The sequence below is a fragment of the Peromyscus maniculatus genome, chromosome 3, assembly GCF_049852395.1.
Source record: "Peromyscus maniculatus bairdii isolate BWxNUB_F1_BW_parent chromosome 3, HU_Pman_BW_mat_3.1, whole genome shotgun sequence".
Taxonomy (NCBI): domain Eukaryota; kingdom Metazoa; phylum Chordata; class Mammalia; order Rodentia; family Cricetidae; genus Peromyscus; species Peromyscus maniculatus.
The window spans coordinates 124,959,025-124,977,922 of record NC_134854.1 but is presented as its reverse complement, the minus strand read 5'-3'; the positions used below and the strand labels follow the sequence as shown (position 1 = coordinate 124,977,922).

General features: G+C 40.3%; 1 protein-coding gene across 1 annotated transcript in view; it reads left to right on the top strand.

Moving 5' to 3' along the window:
* The first annotated feature begins 2,642 nt into the window (after nucleotides 1–2,642).
* The window catches only part of Cntn3 (contactin 3), a 380,871-nt gene continuing 364,615 nt past the window's right edge, over nucleotides 2,643–18,898 (top strand). The window contains exon 1 of the mRNA XM_042273722.2: nucleotides 2,643–2,975. The gene's annotated coding sequence lies outside the window, so the exon portion shown is untranslated. The remainder of the gene's footprint in view (nucleotides 2,976–18,898) is intronic.

Below are 18,898 nucleotides of genomic sequence, written 5' to 3'. Positions count from 1 at the left end.
TATATGTACTTTATATACATTGTATATACGTTTTACTTATGCAACCAGAAACTGGGGTTCATGCTTAATGTCTGTCATGGCTCTTGCAAATTTTAGCATGCCCCTACCTTCTTCTGCTGTAATCATAAGATTCAAGATTCCATACACTGCCTTGCCAGTACTAATCAGCTTTCACCAGCACAGGCAAAGCAATCTGAGAATGGAAATGACAAATTATTTGGAGAGGACCACACAGGATTAGAGTGTAGATTTCTCTTGGTCTAATTTAAAGAGGCTTCTCTGCTGTCTTTCTCACTGTTGTTTTGGTGCCTAGGGCCAGCCCCCTCCCCATTGTTAAGTGCCCTTCTTATTCCGAATAGATAGGACATATAGATGTATTAGAAGCAAAATGCATTATGAAATTGCATTAAAAAAAGAGGCATGTCTGTGATAGATGTAGGTATGACAGTAATTGCACCTGCTAGGTGCAAGGCGTGAGCATAATTTGCATGTAAAGTTTTTTCTCTGATCCTTCCAGAACATACCAGTTCTGCCCAATAAAACATTTTGTCACACTCCGGGGGTTTGTCAACATGTTCTCAGATTGCAAGCAAAGAGATTATTTACAGTAACCTATAACAACTGCTATGACCATAAACCTCCCTTCTTTACCTGCACTATTTTTTTTTTCATTTGCTAAGTAGAGAGACCCTAAGGAGTGCAAATTTACTGCAATTTAATTCTGATGGGAGAAAGCACATAACTTTTATTTATGGCACTGTCTCTATTTATCGTCGCCTCCCCCACTCCTTTAAAACATAAATAACTCCACATTTTATTACTATTATTTTTTAAATCCAGCCATTGCTCTTATGGGGACGAGCAGTTTCCTGGTAGTAAGAGACATGGCAAAAGTAACCAACATGTGGGGAAGTTGGAGTGTCTGTGCAGGAGGCTGCTGTCTGTTGAAGTGCTATTGAAGCACTTCAGGGATAGGAGAACTCACCTGCGTCTGAGAGTGCAGCAGTTGGTTTTTGATTTGGGAAGGGGCCAGGAAGCTAGGGGGAAGCAATACCTACCTTGCACCACAGGTGACAGAATGGGTTCTATTGTCTTTTAAAGCCCCTCAAATCTCCCCAGAAGTTCAAATTTCTTTCTGAAATGCAGGTAGCCAGTGACTGTCTCTTGGGAGAAAGTGGAGAAGAATGAAAACTCCTCCCCAGGAAGCCCTCTTTCAAGTCTGATTTGCCAAGAGAGCTGTGCTGGATGCACTTCTGCTTAGTTCCCTCTGCAGGAGCAGAACAGAAGTGGGTGGGGAGTAGGAATCAGGGCTTTACATGCTCCAATCAAATTTAACCAAGAGGAGTACTTTCTTTCTTTCTTTCTTTCTTTCTTTCTTTCTTTCTTTCTTTCTTTCTTTCTTTCTTTCTTTCTTTCTTTCTTTCTTTCTTCTTCTTCTTCTTTTTTAATATAAAGGGAAAACAGCCTGTTAATACAAATTAAAAACAATGTACATGAATATCAAACGGTAAATCTCACTCACAGGAATTATCACTACACAGCATATACTTGCATCTCATCATGGTGAATACATGCAACGTGTGTGTGTGTGTGTGTGTGTGTGTGTGTGTGTGTGTGTGTCTGTGTCTGTGTCTATGTGTCTAGAGAAGCCAGAGTATCGCCCCGCCCCCATTTTAAGACAGGGTGTTATTCTTTAGTATAGGTTTGCGTTAAACTGTTGAACTCACTAGTCCTGATCTTCTTGTCCCTATCTCATGCCACCATGTGGAGCCTAGGATTTTCTCTTGAACTTATAGATGCCAGTGATACTGAATGACTCTGCTCTGTAGCTGCTAGACTATATACTGTTAGATGTCTCTACTCTTTTTTGTAAGTGATTTACCAGATGACTGACAGGTATACGATTCAGTTGTTTTCACTGACAAAAAAAAATGTTGTACTATTTGCACAGGTTCTGGGTTGAACTAGGGGTTGAACTCAAAGGCTTGGGATTTCAAGAAGTTTATGTTTACATCTAGATTATCCAATCCAATTCTATGTCTTATACAAATAAAAATGATCAGGTTGATTTCATGGGTTCCTTATAAAAATAAAATTGGAATTAGTTTCATGACTGACCCATTGATATCATAGAAAATTAAAGTAAGTTCTTATAGCACAGTCACAGAACAAGAATAAAGTTAGGGTTAGTCTGGGTGTTGGAGTCTTGTAAATACCGCAGTCCACTACCTGGATTGTCTATCCGTGATTCCTACCTTCACACCCATCAGTTCACCCATCCATTATCTATCTATAGCGAGCCCTTAATAATTACGTTTTAATGATAAAACTGGCAATTTTGCGCACGTGTGAGTGAGCTCAGCTGCAGGAGGATTCCTTAGGAATGCAATCCCTGCTCTTAAACTGGTGCTACCCAGACGCCAGCTGCGAAGCAGGAGGCCACCCAGTGGTGGCTCGCTGATGGCCGCCCATCCTGCTCCACTGGGGCCGTGCTGAGGCCGGACACACGTGGGCGAAGGCAGCTGGGACTCTGGCAGCCTCCAGTGGCGGTGGGGCACGGAGGCTCAGGAGGTGGGTGGTGGTGCGAGCAGCGTGAGGCGCAGGACCCTGTTGGCTGCGCCGCCGCTCTCCCCGCCCCTTTCTCCCACCCTGTGTCCCCTCCCTTCCTCCCTCCCTTCAGGGCTCGCGCGGGAGCAAGAGCCCCAGCTTGAGCGGCACAGGCGCAGGCAGCGCTCGTTCGGCGCCTGCAGCAGCCACAGCAGCCTGGCGCGCGGTGGCGCCGGCGGCGGGCGGGCGGGCGCCGCGGTCCGGCGAGGAACTGCGCGGAACCTTGCAGAACAGTGCGGACGGGGGCGCTGCGGCGAAGGCGGCGGCTTGAACCAGCGCGCACATCAGCCCCCCGGGCCAGCCAGCGGCGGTGGCGGCGCCGACGGGCGGGCCGGCGGGGCGGGCGCCTTGCAAACTGGTGCAGCTAGGTAGGTGTCGGGGTTGTCCGCTTGCTTACTGCAGCAGCGGCGCTGGGATGAACCTCTTGCCTTTGAAAACTTTACCCACTGGCTTTAGGGGTCCTTGACCGACGGAGAAAGTTTGTTAGCCTGGGAGATGCATCTGATGGGTGGAGAGTAAACGATGCTTCTAGGGGCTGGTTTGCCAGGGGACATTATTTCCCCACGTTGGGTCTAGGATCGATTTGGGGATGGGACACCTTCTCTGGCTGAAGCGCTCGAAAAATGCAACCAATGTCTCTGGTATGTCTTGGGAGCAGACAGTTTAGGCAGTGAAAGTTGGGAGAAAAAAGTTGGGAACCCTAAGGATGCTGAGGGAGAATTCCAGGGCATGGTGACAGGGTTAAGAACGAAATGCGTTTTCTACCTGAAGCTGTGATCCCGACTCCCAGATCTGAACAAGCCAGATAGAGGATTTAGTCCCCAAGTTTTGCGGGCTGCATTTTCTTTCCACTCAGAAATCAGCAGCCTTGAGTGGAATCTCTTGTTGCGATTATTTCGTAGGTTTGTTCTGGCGGATTGTATGTAGTTCTGGTGCCTTGACTTAAGAGCTGGCTGAGATCTGGCTGATTTTATGTTCTCAGGAGCCCTGAAAACCTCTCGCCAGACTACCAGAAGCAGAAAACCAGGAAGTGCCAGCCCTGCGCCCCAGGTCCGAGTCTTAGCACCTTCTAGGAGTGTTCCCCACTTCCGATTGCATGAAATACCAGGCTTATGGGCTTTCCTTGTGTAGAGTTCCTCTCCACAAGAGCTCACCAATCCCTAAGTCCTTCCCAGGATTGCGTTCCCTTATTGATTTACAAGGAGGGGTGTGCAGAGGAATGACTCAAAAACCAATGGTGCCGGCTCTGATGAGGACAGAAAACCTGCATTCAGAAAGGGATGGGAGCAGATAGCCCTCAGAAAGCAAAGGGGTAGACAGTTTCCTAACCCCAACCCGATATGTACAGAAATGGTGCCACAGAAACAGTCAATCTGTCCTGTGTGTGGTGTGGGAAGTTGGCCAGAAACCGCAGCTCATTTGGAGAGTAGGTCAACCCCAAAATAATTTAAAAACGATTAAGCAAGAATAACTAAATGCACACACACAATACCGGAGGATATGTGCCATGGTTTCTGTCTACCCCCACAGAGATGAATATCACACTCGCTGAGAGGAAAAAAAAAAAAAAATCCTGGTCTGTAAATAGATTAAAAACGGGAATTAAAAAGAACACTGAGTCAGAGCCTTTCAGAAATTGAAAGGGGGAGTAATTGCCTTTCAAAGAGCTATTATATTTCAATAAAAAGTCAAACCTGTTACTTGGTTTTGCAGCACTAGCTGTGTTTACCCACACTAACCTGACTTTGCATCCTGGTGGGAGGTTTTAACCCTTTGTGTTTGATTCCTGTTACTAAGGAAGAAGTCTTAAGGTTAAAATCCACATGATTTAGTGTAATATTTGTAGAATGTCTAATATTTACATGTCACCACTGGATAGGTTCTTGTAAATGTTCATAAAAAGATATTTGATGGGATTGAGCCCATGGGGGAATGTAAAGATCTTTGTATGCACATAAACTGTAGAGTTGGGATCTCTGAATGCCTGCTTGACCTCAATTGAGAGTCAACAACATGTGGTTTAAAGGGGGGCACTATTTTCTAGCAAACTGCTAAACACTTTTATCAGATAAATGGTGAAGTTGCATGTAAGCCGGTGCTCCTCCTGTGTAAAGGTGGCAGGCAGGAGACATAGAGCAGATAATTGATTTTCAGGCTAATAGATTCAGGCAGTGGCCATCTCTGACAATGGCACTCAGTTCCTGTCCTCCCTACTGTCCAGGTATCACAACTGTCTGCCTGAAGATGTGAAGGCATTCTGTCCATTTCTGCAGAAGAATTCTAACTTTAAATATCCTCCACAACACAAGTGGACAGCCCAAGTGTTTCTTAAAATAGCAGCAAAATATTTAATAGGACCAAAGTGCCAAGCAATTTCAAGTAGAGCAAAGATTAGCTACAGACAACAAGCTGTAGCCTTTCAGCTGCTGATTTATCTTCAATTTTTTCTCTGTCACATTTCATGTATGCCTAGTTATTACAAACTAATAGCCTCTTCAGTCTGCTAGCAAAATATGCACCTTTCCCATTTATAAATGCCTAGCTCCTTCACATTCATTCAGTGTACATCTTCTAGTTTTGTTTTACTGCATAATTTAAGTGTCCAACTTGAAGTTCTCATTAACTTCTAATACGTTTTGTGCTGAAAGAGTATATAGATATAATTGGCCCATTCAGACTGCCAGATCTGTATATTACTGTATCATAGCAGAAGCCCAGAAAGGTGATAGTCTGATGGATCCACATTTTCTTGTTTCCCAGTCACCATTTAGTGTTCATAGCAGTGAAAGGTTACTTGTATGTTGTAGGAGATGGGGAGATGAAAGGGGGACTTTCTGTGTTTATTTGTTTGTGGTTTCTGTTTTGGTCAACTCCAGTAGTCTATGCCTAAGTGGTTTTATCTTCACCGTTTCTTTTTGTCATTGAAAATGAACAACCCTAAGGTACTTCAATATATGCTGTGTATATAAACATGATCTTAAGATGCTTATATAGTACAGTTGCTAGCCTTGATGGATGATTTCTTATGCTTGGAAATCATGCCTTGGATAACATCAATTTTGAAAAGTAATAAGAATATGGACTGTCAGGTAGTTTAAGAATTTCTTTGAAACTGGGAATTTCTTTGATTCTCAGTTTCAGATCTTGAAAGAGCAATGGTACTAAGTGGCTTCTGGTTAATAATGTGCCCTACCCCCAGCTCCCCTGTTTCTATACTCAGTGGGAACATGTCTTGGGAAATTTGTTCCCATAGAAATGCACTCGACAGCTGAAGCTTAGTATGCCAAGTTTCAATCTGTAGTACATTTTTATTTTCCTTCTTTTATGTACATGTTATAAACAAGAAATAAGGGTTGGTAATAGAAATGCTGGCAGAACTTTACAGCACTCCAAACAGCTCTGCTATTTGGAATGTAAATGTTTGCAGAATCTTTACTGTCCAAGAAGCTGCCTTGCACAGAATGAGAAAGAAACTCCACTGATTTACTAAGTAGGATAAGATAATTCAGAAGGTATGTATATTCCTCATTGCAGACATATTGGCATTTGGAAGAACAGATTATGTCAGTTACAGCAATTCCTCTGCATTCTCTTAGGTGCCGTTACATCTCAGACTGTAAATTTTCTATGTTCTAAAGCAGGAGAACAATTTTCTCCAGTTTATTTTCTAAGTCACTTGACTTTGATTACCTTTCATCTGTTAAGGCATGAGATCTGTGCAATAAACCCAGTTTGATTACATTACTGATAAATGAGCCTGGTGATGTATTATTTTAATAGAGTAAAGAATTCATACGACTGCTACTTTACTTCAGATATTCCTGCCTGGAGAAACTGGAACAGTAGTTTTCTTCAAATCCTTTGATTTGGACTCTGAACTATTTTTCAAATCTGTTTGCCTTCACCCATCTCCACCTGTATCATTCTTCTCTAGATCTTCATCTTATCCCCTCCGGGGACCATTGAATCAGCTTCTCTTTTCTCTTTTCAAACTTGGTTCTCCATATCATTCTACCCAGCTGGAACACACATACATACACATGTACATACATACATATGTTAAATTAGTACTCTCCTATACATAATGTTTAAATGATTAATGTTTGTGCTCAAAATAAAATAAAGTCTACTAAACATCATCTGCAGTTCTGTGCAGATTTAAACACATATCATGCTTTGGGAGCAAAAACATCCTGAGTCACTTTTAGTTGTTCACTTTTCTTTACCACTTTTCCAACTCTGGAATTGTGTACTTTTTTTTTTTTTATGTAAGTCCTTATTTGTAAACGTTTGTGTATGCACACACTTAGACCTATGGGGTTTTGATTGCTGATCAGCAGTTAGGTCACAGTTTCGATACCATGGACTCACAGATGGCTCTCTGGTTATGCTTCTAATGTATGTTAGGAATCCTCTCTAGATATTGTATGCTTGCTTCTCCCATAGAATTTCTCATCACATGGGACTGTCCATTTCTTTGACTCCCAGTGAGCATCTTGCAAGTAGGTATTGTTTCTGTCCTATATACTTCTTCTTACAATAGCTAACTTCTAACTCACATTGGTGTTTGACAAACCCATGAGTATTAACACTTTGAGATGGTGAGTTTGCAGCCTACGCATCCTTCTGGCCAAAGGTCTTTACAGGGTATTCTACATTCAGCCGAATTCTGGTGTTGATCATTGCAGTGTTCTTCCTGTCTCATTGATAGAATATCTTATGTCTCTTGGATATCTGCTATTTTCAAACTCACCATGTTTATTATTATGTATCAAGTACAGTTTATTATTTTCAGCTCAGCTTCAGTGATCTCTTCTCTCTTTGTTTGCCATAGTTATCTACCCAGGTGTTCTCAGTATTCTGCTGAACTGTCTGCTTTTTTTTGTTCTTGTAACCATCAATAGACTGCAAACACAGCACTCTGTGTTTCTGTGTTACTTTGTATTAGGTCAAGTTCTATTTTATACCTGGCACCAAAATGAACTTGATGAAGAAGTAACTACTTTCATTGGTTGTTTTTGCTCTTTTCTCTTTTGGGGAGCCTGACATACCCAGCTTCCAAACAGATCACACATGGAGGCATATTCCTAATTATAAATGCCTGATATTAGCTTGGTTTATTTCTAGCCAGCTTTTCTTAAGTTATCTTGTCTACCTTTTGCCTCTGGATTTTTTACCTTTTTCTTATTTCTGTATTTTCTTGATTTCACTCTTACTCCGTGGTTGGCTGTGTGGCTAGATGGATGGCCCCTTCTTTTCTTGCTCCTTGTTCTCTTGCTCTTTCTTCTTTTCCTCACAGCTTTCTTCTTTTATTTATTCTCTCTGCCTGCCAACCCTGCCTATCTTTTCTCCTGACTTGCTAATTGGCCTTTCAATTCTTTATTAGACCATCAGGTGTTTTAGACAGGCCAAGTAACATAGCTTCACAAAGTTAAACAAATGCAACATAAAAGAATGCATCATTGAACAAATTTTCCACAGCATAAACAAATATAACACATCTTAAAATAATATTCTATAAACTTCCTCCACACTGTGTACTGCTCGTGGTCTTTCTGATCCATGGAGCTGTGTTAAGCCATGAATGCAAGCACTTGAGTCACTGAATACAGCTGAGGTGAAAAAGGAAAGTGCTGTTGATGTAGCCTCCTGACTTATAACTTCATTGTGCTAATTCCACCCTCTACTTAGCCTTCTGGCTGCAAGGGGCTTCTTAAACTTTCCTCAGAACTTAAAAGGTTTTTTGCTTCTTGTTCCTTTTGTGTGTCTAGACCATGTATGACTTCCAGCCCGCTGCACTTATCTCCCATCTCAACTTAGGTAAGTGTACCTTCTGCAGGAAAGCCTTTGCCTCCAGTCCTGCGATTTGCCAGATGATGCTGAACCACCCAGTCCCCTAGTTAATCTGCTCCTGTGTAAAACTACTGAGACTTCTGCTTTCAGGCATTTTTTTTTTAAGGATTTAGTTTTAAGAAAGATAGATTGATATCTGCCTTTTCTAATACTATGGAGCAATATAACCATAATAGGAATTGGTTAAATATCCATATAATCTAAGTCCAATCTCTTTCATTGACATGAAGTTCTGTTGTAGTTATCTGGGAGCTGCTTGAAGTCACTTACTTATGTATTTGTCAGATTTTTATTTATGCAGTTTTTTAGTGATAGATCATGTATTGACAGTAAATGATATGATTAGATTTTAGAAAATTCTATGGCAAATAGAACTTTCTTTAAAGGAAGAATAAGCTATAGGTTCTAAGTCCTGGGTGTTGGTATTAATATAATAATCTGATTTTAGTGGATTGAAGTAATTCAAGAGTCCCCAAATTCATCATTTTATTTTAGTAAAACATGAACATCTGCAATAAGCAAGTAAATGACTACATCATAACAAATCAAAAGCATGTCTTGCTAAACTGTAAACAATTATTTAGGAATGAGTGGAGGCTTCCTGGATATCAGTTGCTTCATCAGTCACCCATTCAAGGGTAGCTCTGCATCCTGCAGAAAAGCTACATGCCTCTTCTCACCCCCTCCTACATGATTGTGCGTGCAAGTACACATGTATACACGTGCATGTAGAAGCCAAAGGTCAGTGCCAGATATCTTCCTCAACTGCTCCCCATGCATGCAGCTCCCACATGAAAGACTTTTTTTTTTTTTTTTTTTTTTTTTTTTTTCTGAGACAGGGTTTCTTCGTGTTGTTTTGGTGCCTTTCCAGGAACTCACTCTGTAGCCCAGGCTGGCCTCGAACTCACAGAGATCAGCCTGTCTCTGCCTCCCGAGTGCTGGGATTAAAGGTGTGCAACACCACCGGCCGGCTATGAAAGACCTTTTTTTGACATGCAGTGTCTCACTGAGCCTGAAGCTCACAGATGCAGGTAGACTGGCTGGCCAGCAAGCTTCAGGATCTTCATATGTTTGCCTAGCCCAGTGCTGGGCTTAGACACACATGCCTTCTGGTTGGCTTTTATGTGACTGCTGAGAATCAAGCACTTTGCCTGCTGAGTTGTCGCTCCAGCTCTTGTTTTCTCCCTCCAGAAGCATATTCCTGTTCTGCTGAGCTAACAGATTCCTCAGTTCTTATAACACCATCTGAATCATCTCTGGGGCCAGGCTCCTTAATCTGTATTTTAACTTAAAATTTTTATATCATTCCAAGAGAAAAGTAGCATATGTCAAAACATGAGTTCTGTCTATTTTTCAGTTGGCTTCCTCACATGGATGCTGTTAACCAGTCTATAGGCACGACTCAGTTTTCACCATTTTTAAAGCCTAAGGCTCCTGAGTGTGTGCACAGCATTCTGACTCCTGTACAAATTCTTATATCTAAGATTTTGATTTAAAGAACAAATTTCTCAAGAGATAACATTTCCATGTGAGCAGTTGCTGTTATATATTCTTGCAAATGTCTTCTAGGTGTGGAATAATCTATTTCCATATATCCTTTCCATGGAAATGATTCTAGTTCTTACATTTCATGAATTCTTTCACCTTGAAGCTGCTGGATGTAAGAGTCACCGTGGAAATGAAAATTGCAAGAATTTTATCAACCAGGACATGGCATTTGGGTGGTTCTCTGGGGTCATCAGAGTGTGACTCTGAGTTGATTTCCCAAGCTACATTTGCGAAGTTCTACAGGTAACAAACATTTGTTTATACAATCAGACTTGGGTAGATTTTTCAAGTCACCAAAGCTGGAAGTCAAACTGAATATTTCTCTACATGTTCTTACAGGATTGCAGTCCATTTTTATTTCTTACATGGAAATAGGCACTCTCTAAAATAACTTAGCACATTGCAGAAGATGGTAATGACACTTTTCAGGCAATTAAAATCAACCCGAACAATATAGCTAGTGATCTAATCTGATGTATGTTACTCACTTGGCCTGTCCCTGTCCCTGAATGTAAAGCAGCAGAGAGTGGCTGATTACCAGGCATCGCCCCTAATTCTGGTGAATATTGGAGAGCTGTGGAATACAGATAAGGAATATTTGTTCCAGAGTGAGGTGTGCATGACAACATTTTCTTGCCTCTTCCCTTCTTAGCCCCTCTGCCTATAGAAACGCTTACATTTGTATGTATTAGACAATTTAAGTCATTTTTCTCTGCTCCTCTCAGTGAATACTTACTTGCTAAGGTTCCTTTTTATTTTAAGTACAGCTGACTGAAAATTTCATGCATCGCTGCATGATTTTGAAGCTTAAACACCAAGACTCTACTTCTTATTCCATTAAATAAAAATGTTCTCCTGTGCCATGTAAAGATGAGCGTGTTCATATTCAGTATTGATCTATTAGATTATTATACCAGTATTTAACAGTGTTTTCTTCTGTTCAGTCATTTGGATGGTATTAAATGGCATTATTGGTTTTGAAAATAACAGAACTCTCAATATGTGAGTTTTGTTGTACCATAAAAACCAATCACATATGGTGTGAGGATGCTTACAAGGAAAGTGCATATTTCCATCTGATGGAGATTTCTAGAATATAAGGCTTGTCTCCTTTTAATTGAACAGCATCATGATTGTTGCTATAAGTAGTTTTATGGTCATTGGAAAATGGCTCTTCTTAATTTTGCAGAAATTACTCTTGAGGTTTATCTCCTGAGTCTTGAATTTATACCTCAAATCTTATATCATGATTGTTTATTTTTTTCCTTTCTGCCCCATGCTGATCTTCTGATGCCTGCCTCTCCATTTCACCCACTCATACTTATCCATGTACATGTGTACACAAACATAATGCACAGCCTAGGGATAAGAATGAAATGGTGTTAACTCCAAATCATAGCATTTCTAAGGTAAGATACACAGACATTCTAAAGGGTTCAGATGGAAGAGATTCAAAACAAATGATGAGGTGACATTTTGGATGCTTTCAGGAATCAAACATCCCCGGGATGTTTAAAGTGAGTCAGTTTCTAATTCTTCTGATTCTTTTGCCTCCCCTTGAGCTGACTCTCCCCTTCCTTTCCATTTTTTAGTTTTTTCTTACTTTAGGGTCAAATTTTAAATCACTCCTTCTGTACTAACCCCTAGAAGGTCCCTTATTGTGGTTTTCTCTTATTGAATATATTGCATGTATCAGTTTGTATGGCTATTATGGTGGGGAAAAATGGGAGGGAAGTTTTTAAGTTCATTCTTCAGAGAAGCATACACACAGTAAACAATGAAACACATACCGGCTTGGTGCAGGCCACTTGTAAAGACAGGGCAGGGATAACTTCCTTTCCTCTTTGCATGATGGAGTGTCTCTTCTTCCTTGTCTCCCTGGCCACTTGTGAATTCCTCATCTTCAGGTCCTAAGAGACCTGGTAGTTTCTGTTGACAGAAACAGCCCACTCTGAGTCACCTTGTACGTAGCCTTGATAATCCTAGTGTAGTCTGCCAATACCTAGCAAACTGTTAGACATTAGAATGAGGCCATCCACCCCAGCTAAGCTCTCAGGTGATGCGTAGCTTCAGTAAAGGCACAGCCACCAATCAGACTGCTTTGCTGAGCACAGGTTATATCTAGAATCATGAGAAAGTGTGTTTGCTTAAACTGCTAAGTTTGGGAGGTGTTTTAGGCAGCAGCAACACACGTAAACACCTTACTTAAAAGTTTTATTTTATACCTTTAAATTTTATGAAAACCATATTGTGTATATTTATCAACAGCATGTAGTTCTGAAAATGTACATGTAGTACTAGATAAATTAAAGTAACTGGCATGTAGCTAGAAGCTTTCTCCAGGCCTGCCTGGGCCCTGCAGTCCTGTGGCCTGCTTACAAAATAATCACACAGAGGCTTAATGTTAATTATAACTGCTCAGCCATTAGCTCAGGCTTACTATTGACTAGCTCTTACACTTAAACTCACGCCATTTCTGTTAATCTATATGTTGCCACATTTTCTGTAGCTTTACGTGTGTGCCATTACATGCTGCTCCCTGGATGATGGGCTGGTGTCTCTTGACTCAGCCTTCCTCTTCCCAGCCATCTCATTGTCTGATTATCCCACCTATACTTCTTGCCTGGCTACTGGCCAATCAGCATTTTATTTATCAACCAATCAGAGCAACACATTCACAGCATACAGAGCGACAACACCCATCACTAGCATGTACTGCATGTTAAACATAATTTTGTGATAAGGAAACTTAAAATTTATTCTTAGTAATTTTTAAGTATACATTGGATTTTTAAAAGTTGCTCTATCCTATGATAGATTTCTTAAAGTAATTCTTCCTGTCTGACTGGAATTCTTTGTTTTTTGTTTTTTTTAACCAAAATGTCTTCCCCACCTCTACTCAGAGCCTGCTAACCACACTCACTTCAGTGAGTTTTACATTATTTAGTACTGTATAGAGGTGAGATCATGTGGTATTTTACTTCCTGTGCCAGGCCCTTCTCAACTAACATAAATATCCTCCAATTTCGTATATTCCCTTGCAATGACACAATCTCCTTCATTTAAAGGCTGAATAGTGTCCGTGTCCGTGTCCGTGTCCGTGTGTGTGTGTGTGTGTGTGTGTGTGTGTGTGTGTGTGTGTGCTTACTTGTGATATTTTCTTTGTCCATTCATTAACTAATGGACACTGATATTGATTCCATGCTTTGCCTATTGTGAATAACACCACAGTGAATATGAGTGTATAGGTATCTCTTCAATATACTAATCTCCTTTCACACACTTACATATTTCACATATATGTAAGTAAACACATAGCACATACACAGTAATGGTGATAATCGTATTTTTGAGGAACATTCATACGGTTTTCCACAATAGTAGAATTAATTTTTGTTCCCACTAATAGTGAACAAAGCATCCCCCTTCTCCATCTCCTCATTAGCTCTAGTTTTCTTTCAATATCTCATACAGCCATCATGACAGGTAAGAGGATGGGCTTAACTTATGGGGATGTGACTTGTTTATCAAAGCACTTTCTTGCGTGCATCTTGGTCATTACCTTCTGTTTTTCTGTGAAATGTTTATTCAGAGTTTTTTGTTGTTAATTTTAAATCATAAAATGTTTTCTTGTTATTCAGTTCTTAACTTTCCTATGCTTGATATACTAAGCCAACACTTTTAAAGTTTACAGATCTTATATTCATTTTGTGCATTATCATTTCACTGTCTTGAAATTGTTTTTGGCTGTACAGAATTTTTTTTAACTGATGTGGTCCCATTTTACTATTTTGGAGTCATGTAGAAAAGTAAGCCATTGCGCAGCCCACTATGACTGAAGTTTTCTCCTAGGTATCCTGTAGTAGTTTTGGGTTTTGGATCTTATGATTAAGTCCTTGACTCATTTTGAGTTGATTGTTGTCTGATACCATTGGGCCTAATTTCGTTATCACGTGGGTAGATATACAGGTATCTCAAGCCATTTTATGGCTACATATCATTTGATTCTTTGTGGGAAACTGAGTGTTCAAACTGCTTGAATCAGTTCCATGCTTTCTTATCTATGTAGTGTTTCTGCATGTTGGTTTTTATAAAACACAGTACCGTGTGTTTATTTTTGTAGTTTTGTAGTATGTCTTTAAAGTCAAGTAGTTTGATACTTGCAGATTTCTTCTTTGTGATTAAGATTGCCTTGACTATTTGGGGGTCTTTTGTAGTTTTCCATAAATTTTATGGTCTAAATTTTTATGAAAAATGTCATTATGCAATGATGATGAACATTGTGTTGAATCTGTGGACTATTTTGCATAGGTTACTTTTTAGTATTATTATTCTTCATACTTAATAATACTTTTCCAATCCATGGAATTTAATACTTTTCTCTCCCTCCCTCCCTCCCTTCCTCCCTCCCTCCCTCCCTCCCTCCCTCCCTCCCTCCCTCTTTCTTTCTCTCTCTCTCTCTCTCTTTCTTTCTTGCTTTCTTTCTTTCTTCAATTTCAAGCAAATTATGATATAAATGATGTTTTTGGTGGGTGTAAGTATTAAATTACTTGATGTCATATCTCTTCTTTTTTTGTGGATATATATAGTACCAGTGTTGCCTCAATTCAGACAGCTCTAAATGGTCATGTCAGTGTTTGGATGCTCTGCTCAAATTGCATTAAATCTCAGCATCTCCCTGTGCCCTTTCATGTGTTTAGTTCCTTATACTTCTTACAGATGTTTCTTAAAAACAAATGCTTCTCCGTCTCAACCTTTCCTTTCCTTAACTTTCTTCATTTCAGGGTTGGTCTCTGCAAAACCCATGTTAGGAAAGACCCTGATCTGGGATGTGCTGTTCTCCTTGCAAAGGGCAGAAACCCAAGAAGCTTAGTTAAGTAATGCAATTGCATTAGAATCTTGAATTAGGAATGTTGTTTACCAGGCACATTTTCACACAGAGACTGTAAAAGCAGGGAGGGTAAGCGAATTTTTCTTTTTCTCTTCTTTCCTTCCTTCTTTCTTTCTTTCTTTCTTTCTTTCTTTCTTTCTTTCTTTCTTCCTTTCTTTTTTTGAGACAGGGTTTCTCTGTGTAGTTTTGGTGCCTGTCCTAGATCTCACTCTATAGACCAGGCTGGCCTCGAACTCACAGAGATCCGCCTGGCTGGGATTAAAGGTGTGTGCCACCACCACCCAGCTAAGCAAACATTTCTAACAATTAATATAGTCTTGTAAAGTCTACCCCTGAGTGTCAGACATACAAAGTACACTCTTAGTCATATATGCAAACAATACACTTGCCCACTCCATCTCAGTCTGTTGGATGCTGCTATATGCAGAATATACAGTACTGGGTGATTAGTAATAATTGTAGAGAATGAGAAGTTAAAGAATCTACATCTTATAAGAGGTTCTGCTGCTTTGATTCATGACAGGAAATGGACAAAGAGTCAGTGTGAACCAGCCAAAATCCTAGAGGCAGGCTTGCCCTCTTTATAAACACCTGCTCTTGTGGTAAGGACTCAATGGCCTGAAAAGTAGGAATTAACTCAGGATTCAAGACACTTTTCCATCTGCAATACTGTGCCCCCATAATATACCAGGGCCCCCCTCCCAGGACCAATGTACTGAATTTTATTTGGAGAACAAAACTTATTTTGAGGCATCAGATCCTGCCTGCTATTTCTGGACTGCTAAATTCTCATATCAAGAGGCTACAAGTCTTATGCTTCTGTTACATATTCTACATCGAATGGCAGATTTTTTTTCTGGATGACACTAATATAAACCATTGCTAATGCATCAAAGTTTCACTCTAATTTAAAAGAATGGAGAGGACCATGAGAGTGGTTCAAGGGAGAGGAGCCAGAGGGGCTGGAGGGAGGAAAAAGAGGGAGGAAAGTGATGCAACTCTATTTCAATTAAAATATACTAAAAAAGCACCAAGCCTCACTGTGTTGCTTGGGCTAACTTAGATTCAGTAGCCTCCAGGTTCTACCTCCTACATAGCTGACAATATAGACACATGCCACCATACCTACCTTCTAGGAATTAAAGCTTCTGCCTCATTCTTGAATATGTCTCACACACTGCGAAACTGCAAGGATTGTAGAATGACCAGATCACAAACTACTTATGTGAATTCATTATTACCACTATAATTCTGCACAGAAAAGGAATCCACACATGTTGGCAGCTTCACCTGAGAAATGTGTGCACCTCTCTTGCTGTTGACTGGGGTGGCACTGCAAAACTTAGTTGGGTTTGATTATATTTTCATGAGTCAGCGGAGGTTTCAACTGGACTGGTTTTCTTCGTTCAAGCCGCAGATGTGCCTGGCTCAGCTGTTTTCACCTGGCTTGGGTCTGTGGATGGGGAAGTCCTCTGATGAAAATCTTTTTCATACCATTTGCACAGACAAAAGTGCAAATGGTACAGATCTTCTTATCTTGCTTGCCGTTGGAATTTAACCACTTCTGACATATTCTGTTGACCAAGAAAAGTAACAGGACCAAATTCTAAGTCAGGAGTGGAGAACCATCCTCTTTTTTAGTGGGAAGAACTATAAAACATGTGGCTAAGGACATAAATATAGGGAGGAATGAAAAATTTAGGCCAATAATGCAATCTGCCATGCCACTAAACCTCATGTCCATTAAGCATTATAAATGACCCCTAGATTTTAGTTGCCCTTCAAATTAGACAGGAAATGCAAAATGTCACTTTGTTGCCCATGAATGTGTTGTTACTTTTTAATTGCTTCCTAAGTAAAGGAGACATCTACAATAAGGAAAATACTGGGTCCAATTAGAACTGTCTTTTTTTTTCTTTCTTTTTTGTATCTAATTATGTTTTGCTTTGCAGTAATGTGCATACAGGCGAACTGTGTCTATCACTAAATAGTATACATGTCTAGCTTTTTATGTGGGTGCTGGGGATCTGAACTCAAGTCCTCATGCTTGCACAGGGAGCACTTTACCCATCAAGCCATATCCTCAGTCTCTCATTTTCTTTGTCCCATTTTCATTTATATGTAGAATCTTTTTAAATAGGTTCTGTCACATTTGTACCCATCTTTTAAAACACCCGGCTGTCTCTCGAGATTCTCTTTAGACATTAATTTACTTGCCTAGTGGTCTGGATCTGTTTATTCCTTTGTTGGCATGGTTACTGTTCTGGAGTGCTGGGAGAATATGACTCTGTACTGCCCTACTCATGGAAGGGTTGTTTGGGTGATTTGCTTTGGCTAATACATGTGGGCTTTCCATACAGAATGTCTTCCTGTTGTGGGTTTCTGCTTGTTTTTCTACAGTGCTCAAGCTGTTGAAGCCAAGTTTGACACAAAGTGTCTGTGAGCCTTGGTCCTGAGTGGCTGCAAGAAGCAGAAGCCTCCATCAACTTCCTGTGGACATTGAAAATAAGCAAGACATGAATATCATTTTCTCTCATCAAAGAGATTCTTTAGGCTCCTAGTTCCCTCAACATTGAGTGATTTATGCTCTGCCCTGACACACATATCCAACCTGTGGCCCACTGGTCACTTACATCCCAGGATAGCCATGCATGCACAACAGATTTAGAGATGACAGCAGAACATAAAATGTTAAAACAATAGGCACTCCTGCTGCAGTGTGCCACTGTTTCCTGAGTGTTTCATAACCCTTCAGCTTTAATGTATAGACAAGAGACCTCATCAACATCCTTGCCAAAGTTACATTCTTTAAATCATTGTTTCCTCTACTCTCTCCAAAAGACAGCATCAGCATGGAACCAAGGCAGCAGGGCTTGTGATTTTTTAAAAATATTTCTTTATTTAAAAGCATGTAGAATTAGCATGCAGATATTTTTTCCCTACAGAAGAAATAACTCCCAGAAAAAAAAAAAACAAAACTTTTTCTGCAGCTTTTGTTTGAGGATCTTCATCTATGCCATCCTCATCATCTGTCTCAGCTGTTACAGAAGCTTCCATTCTTGTTTCTCCTGCTTTGTGCTACATTCTGGGTTTTTGTTTGTTTGTTTGCTTGTTTGTTTTTTGTTTGTTTGTTTGTTTTCCAGCAGTACGAGGGAGTGACCTGTGGACACTGCATGTAGGAAGCAATTGCTCCACCACTGAGCCACAGCCCTGCTCCTCATTCTTTATTATATTCGTGGTCTTTCTATAACACGGTTATTGCTTGTCTTTTAAATATTAAATCCTTATAAAACATCAGGACATTTAAGTTGATCTTTAGGAAAAGTCCAGATTACTTGATGTGGCTGGTCATGCTTCTATGATATAAATCCCACCATCTCTGGATTTAGTCTGGGGAATTGTTACCCATACTGTCAGAAATTCACTAACCTTTCCTGAACAGGCTCCTGTATACAGCCACTCACTGGAGCATAGTTCTACATATCCCTGATTCTTACTTTCACGCTTGCCCATCAGCCATTGCTTTCATCCTCTGACCGATCTTACAAATTCAAATTAGACGACAGATCATTAAGCAAATGCTCTTCCTCTCTTTATTACTCATTACTCTTACTGCATGTCTGTTTCTCATGTGAGCGGGATGTGAAGAGGAAGCTTAGCTTTCCCTAGTGCCTAAGTGCAGGGAAGGCTACAAGAAATACTGAACAAAAGCTAGCAAGATGGGTCAGCAGTTAAAAGTCACTTGCCACACAAGCCTAATGACACTTGAGTTTGATCCCTGAGTCCAGGGTTGCAATTTGACCTCCACGTGTTTGCACTAGGAAGTACACACCTAGGTATATACTCACACACATAATGATAATAATAAATAAGACAAAAAATAAAAATATTGAACAAATGATATAAGATGAACAAATAACTCATCAATTATTCCCAGTATTTTCTGGTCTGGGGTCTGAGCTCAGGGAGTAGTTAGCACCATTTCCATGAGGACCAATT